Raw genomic sequence first — 6,385 nt, forward strand, 5'->3', positions numbered from 1 at the left:
TAATTATTTGGAAATATTGATCTTTATTGTTGTAAGGGAACTTGGATTAGGTGTGAATTATGAAGGCAGGGGGGTCCAGGATGTGCAAATCACTAAGAAATGCATGCCATGGATTTGTGTCCAAATTCAGTCTCCAGCCCTTGAAGCATGATATAGTCTTTCATCTAATGTGCAATTACTGACTGACAGGCTGCAACAACCAATTAACTAGAAGATCTTCCACTTTTTCTTTTTTCTTTTTTCTTGGGTTAACAAAAACAAAGCTACAAGAGGAGGAGGTGGGGGTACTATAACAAACATCTCAAAAATAGACATTATTGCAAGAAACTAAGAGTAGAAATTAATAAAATGGCAAATAGATCTAAACATATACGGCCCCATAATTCCTTAACCAAAAGGTTGAGGAAACCTGAAAGGTAATATGTAATGTTGTCGCAGTGTGAGGCGGTCTATGAAAATCTCCTTGTTTGTGGAAGAGATTCCGTAGAAGAAGGCTAAAGTTTTGGATAGGATGGTAATTCATGTTCGCATGTCGAAATATGGGTATAAGACTATATAGGTCAACTCTAACTTAATTAGAAGAATTGAAAAAAACTTTTTTTTTAACCGACGAAAATGTTATTCTCCCTATTGTATTATTATTGTTGTTGTTATATATACAAGAATTATTACTTCTACGAGTATGACATGTCTTCTTTCAACTTTTTTTTTTTTTTTTTTTTGGAAAATACACTTTACTCTTTGAACTATTCATCAATTTGCACTTTTAACTTCAATGCTTAAAAAGTGACACTTTACCCTCCTCCTCCCCCACCCCAAAAGTATCTGATATTGACACTTAACCCTTAAAAAGTACACTTTACCCCCTGAAGTGTTTTGAATTGACATTTTACCCTCCAAAACTTAGTTACTTCGGGGGGTAAATTGTCAATTCAAAATACTTCAGGGGTAAAGTGTACTTCATGAGGTCAAGTGTCAATGTCAGATACTTTTGGTAGGGGAATAAAGTGCCACTTCCTAAACATTGGGGTTAAAAGTACAAATGGGTGAATAGTTCAGAAGGTAAAGTATATTTTTTCCATTTTTTTATTTTTTTTTATTTTTTTTTTATAAGTACTTCAAAAACAAATTACTGAGAACAACAACAATGACAAGTAAACAAAAATAAATAAATAAAAAGTTTAACAACTAAAAAAGCTCAACCAAGGCAAACAACTAGCATCTCACTATCTTGAAAGAAATTCAAGAAGGTGAGAAAGTTGATTTGAAATGTAGCCCATAAAAGCCTCAGCCTATTATATATGATGAATAAAACTATCCGCAGGAAGAGTACCCTTAAATACTTAGATCTAGTCCAACTTCTTAAAAAACCAAATAGACTAAAGAAGAGAGAATCGCTTTCACATACAATATATAAATCTAAAGCCCAACTGATTCGAGTTAAGTTAAAAATAACAAGACAAATAAGTTCTATTTTATTCAAATAAGGGGAAAAGGGGTAGACAAGGAACACTACAAAAAATCTGATGGTTTCTAACGTGGCAAACAGTAACCAAATTTTGCCACGTCAGTAATTATTGACGTGCCAAAAGTGGCACGTCAACAATTTTTTTTTTTGACGTGCCACAATATTTATTGACGTGTTAGATTCAACACGTCAGGATTTCTTAACGTGTCAATATTTGACACATCAGTAAATTTAAATTCAATTTCGGTATGAACCCAATACAAAATTAAATAATTGTGATTGAGGAGTCTAGCTCGTTTAATTAAATGAATCGGGTTAAGGTTGACCTATTTAGTTTTATACTCATGGTTCGACACGACTCGAACCTAACACGTAACTTAATGATGGGCAATTTTTGACATAACCCGCGAATTCGACATAAACTAAATACAAAAGTAAAAGGTTAGGGTTGAGGAGTTTGACTCGTTTAATTAAATTGGTTGGGTCAGGGTTTGCCTATGTAATATTATACACATGTCTTGACACGACTTAGACCCGATACATGAACATGAATATATTGCCACCTCTAATATAATTAGGAGTGATAATTTGTGTTCGTGTACGTGTTAAATTTAAATTATATGTGTTGAGGTATGAGTATAAGATTATATTGTTAAATCATAATTAACTTGATTTATTTAATTAAATGGGTCATACCCCTCAATTTTAACCCGCTAATTTCTTGTTAAGCTTGTTTTAGGTTCACGAGTGTGTAAAAAATACGACTCTACTTGCGGGCACAATCTCTCACTCTTAAATTATTCAAATTTCTACAAAATTCCAACACCTAGCTAGTAACGATGATTTAATTTGCTGAAGTACTGATGAAGATGATTGTTAACAACAATTTTTGATCAACACTCCCTGTCCATGATGGAGACCATTTTACTTGATATCATAGGAAACTAAAAAGTACTTAATTCGGACAAATATCATCACCATCATCATCGGTCAACAGCATCAAGTTTGGTTACAATCGTTCGATTTGTGGGAACTCTTTTTGGAGAAAAAGACCCAACAGTATCCTGAAGATCTTGATAGAAAATGGGAGTGTCAATATTATATTGAGCATATTATTCTTCCTCATTGGAAAGTGAGTCATATATAATTGGTTTATTCTAAAGCCAGCAGAGGATAAGGACGACTCTCTATTTTGTACTAAATTAACATGAAGAGATATGCAGATCAATCCTTAATTATTTGGAAATATTGATCTTTATTGTTGTAAGGGAACTTGGATTAGGTGTGAATTATGAAGGCAGGGGGGTTCCAGGATGTGCAAATCACTAAGAAATGCCATGGATTTGTGTCCAAATTCAGTCTCCAGCCCTTGAAGCATGATATAGTCTTTCATCTAATGTGCAATTAATGACTGACAGGCTGCAACAACTAATTAACTAGAAGACCTTCCACTTTTTCTTTTTTCTTTTTTCTTTTTTCTTGGGTTAACAAAAACAAAGCTACAAGAGGAGGAGGTGGGGGTACTATAACAAACATCTCAAAAATAGACATTATTGCAAGAAACTAAGAGTAGAAATTAATAAAATGGGAAATAGATCTAAACATATACGGCCCCATAATTCCTTAACCAAAAGGTTGAGGAAACCTGAAAGGTAATATGTAATGTTGTCGCAGTGTGAGGCGGTCTATGAAAATCTCCTTGTTTGTGGAAGAGATTCCGTAGAAGAAGGCTAAAGTTTTGGATAGGATGGTAATTCATGTTCGCATGTCGAAATATGGGTATAAGACTATATAGGTCAACTCTAACTTAATTAGAGGAATTGAAAAAAAACTTTTTTTAACCTAATTTTGAGGAAAATGTTATTCTCCCTATTGTATTATTATTGTTGTTGTTATTTATACAAGAATTATTACTGCTACGAGTATGACATGTCATCTTTCAACAATTGTTTTTTGGGAGAAAATACACTTTACCCTATTGAACTATTTATCAATTTGTACTTTTAACCTCAATATTTAAAAAGTCACATTTTACCCCTCCAATGACATTGACACTTAACTCCCAAGAAGTACACTTTATCTCCCGAAGTATTTTGAATTAACACTTTACCCCCCAAAACTTAGTTACTTCGGGGGTAAAGTATCAACTCAAAATATTTCAGAGGGGTAAAATGTCAACTCAAAATACTTTAGGGGGTAAAGTGTACTTCATGAGGTCAAATGCCAATGTCAGATACTTTTGGGAGATAAAATGTCACTTTCTAAACATTGAGGTTAAAAATGCAAATGGGTGAATAGTTCAGGGGATAAAGTATATTTTTCCCATTTTTTTGTTATAAGTACTTCAAAAACAAATTACAAAGAACAATAACAATGACAAGTAAACAAAAAAAAAACAAAAAAACAAAAAACGAAAAGTTTAACAACTAAAAAAGCTTAACCAAGACAAACAACTAGCATGTCACTGTCTTGAACGAAATTCAAGATGGTGAGAAAGTTGATTTGAAATGCAGCCAATAAAAGCCTCAACCTACTATATATGATGAATAAAACAATCCGAAATAAGAGAACCCTTAAATACTTAGATCTAGTCCAACTTCTTAAAAAACCAAACAGACTGAAGAAGAGAGAAACGCTTTCACATACAATATATAAGTCTAAAGCCCAACTTATCCGAGTTAAGTTAAAAATAACAAGACAAATAAGGGGAAAAGGGGTAGACGAGGAAGTTATTAAGAAATATCATTGGATAGTACTGACGATTTTTTTTGGCTCGAATTCGATTTATACGGCATTTATGCCAACATATATACTTTATAGTATTATTGTTAGACAACGACCGTGCGTTTGGTTGGCGGTTGATGGATTTACCAAGTTGTCTCTATCATCAATAACCACTTGTAATTGGTTTGATCGATTTGTCATATCTAACATGCAAGCCTTGCAAGGCGGTACATCTAAATTGCTTCTTCATTTGGTTTGACGGACTCAAAACGTGTAATTTAACTTATATTTTAAAAATATATTATTTTTTTTTAGTGTTTAAATGTACTATCAATTAAACAAACTTTCTATAATTTTGATTAAAAATACATGTACGTTTGGCCTACCAAATTGTTAGACCAAATCCACTCTGTGCTAAAGAGAACTTTATAGATATTAGGGGAAAATATTTTTTACCCCTCTAAACGCCACCCTAGTTGGGCCTAGGGGTGGCTTCGGCCACCGTAGACCAGACACCCCTTAATTTTTAATTTTTTTATTATTATTTTTTTTTTACTTTGGGATTGAGGCATTTTGGGAAAAAAAAAAAATCAGAAACATCGAATTGCAATAATTTGAAAGTTGGGGGGTCAAGTGTCACTTTTTAAACATTGGAGATCAAAGTGCAAATTGGTAGATAGTTCAGGGAGTAAAATGTATTTTTCCCTAGATATTATAGATCCATTTGTTAAACTATTTGTCCTCTCCTCTTCTTCTTTTTTTGTTTTTTTTGTTTTTTTTTTTCAAACTAAAAAAATTAACAAACAATCCAAATAAAAAATACTAACAAAACTATTTTCACATTTATGTTACATTAGAACATTTTTTCAAACCAAAAATAAAAAGCATCATCTAGAATACATTAACAAACAGAAGCTTTAATTATTTGGTTTTATTCGACTTCTTTTAAAATCGAAGGTGACTACTCACTTCAAAACTCTCTAAAAGAATTGTCAAAATGGATTTATAAGACTATTGACAATGGCTTGGACATTTAGACTACCATGTAAAATGATTAACAAAATTCTTATAAAACATCTTCATTATCCGATTGCTTAAACCAAATACATTTTGTATTTCATGTATCGTACTTCTCTACATTTGGAAAAGCACCGTACGTAGATGAATATATAAATTTGTTTATAATTTTCTCTATTTTTTAATTCATTTTCTTCAAAGAGTTAGTATATGTTTTGAAAATGAAATAAAATAACAAAAAAAAAAAAACTAGATAATCAAATATAAGTGTATTTGAAAATTTATCAGCTAAAAAAAAAAAAAAAAAACTATTAATTAATTATTCTAGATAGAAATTTAGAGAATTCGGGCTATGATTTTGGGCTTATCAATTACTTCAATCTACACTCAGGTTTCTAATTTTTAGCCCAGACAGAACCGGGTCGGGTGCCCGGCTCAATGATTGAATTGAATTGAAAACCTTCTTACACAAACAAATAAATGAATATTAATAATAAAAATTGAGCTCCACAGTCACAGACTCACGGGTCACCGATCATGTGGGGGCCATTTTCCGTCTTCAAAATGATCGTGACTGTCCACGTACTCATCTCCCTGAACCGTCAGGTTACCCTAGAAATCTGAAAAAATGAATAGAAAAATGAAAAAAAAAAAACAAAAGAACGAAAAACAGAAAGAGCGAGAGAAGAAGAAGATAACTAGGGCTAAGAAGTTACAGTTGCTTATCTCACTCTTGAACTTTCTCATTCACTCAATCACTCTGTCTCTCTGTAAAGAGGTAAGCTTTCACTTCCTGTTGAAGTGTATTTTTTTTTTTTTTTTTTCACTTTGGATCTTCTTGCTGTGTTTGTTGCTTATGTAATTGAAGTATTTGGTTGAAGAGAAAGTGTAGGGAAAGAGAAAAAAATAAAAATAAAAATAAAAATTTAAACTAATTTTAAGTAGAGTTGTTAATTTCATGCGTGAGTTCTTTGAGCATAATTCAATTCAACTATTTCTCTCAGTTCAGTGCATTTTATTGATATTCCCTTTTATGTATAGGAGACTAACACAAAGTCAGTGATTGGAGAGAGTTTCACTGTGAAGTGGGTTTTTCTAGTGTTGTGTTGAGTTTAATTCTAGCGACAGTTGAATTCTTAGGGGAAAAAAAGAGAGAAGAAAAGAAACAAATCAAAA

Source organism: Corylus avellana, chromosome ca3 (assembly GCF_901000735.1).
Source record: "Corylus avellana chromosome ca3, CavTom2PMs-1.0".
Taxonomy (NCBI): domain Eukaryota; kingdom Viridiplantae; phylum Streptophyta; class Magnoliopsida; order Fagales; family Betulaceae; genus Corylus; species Corylus avellana.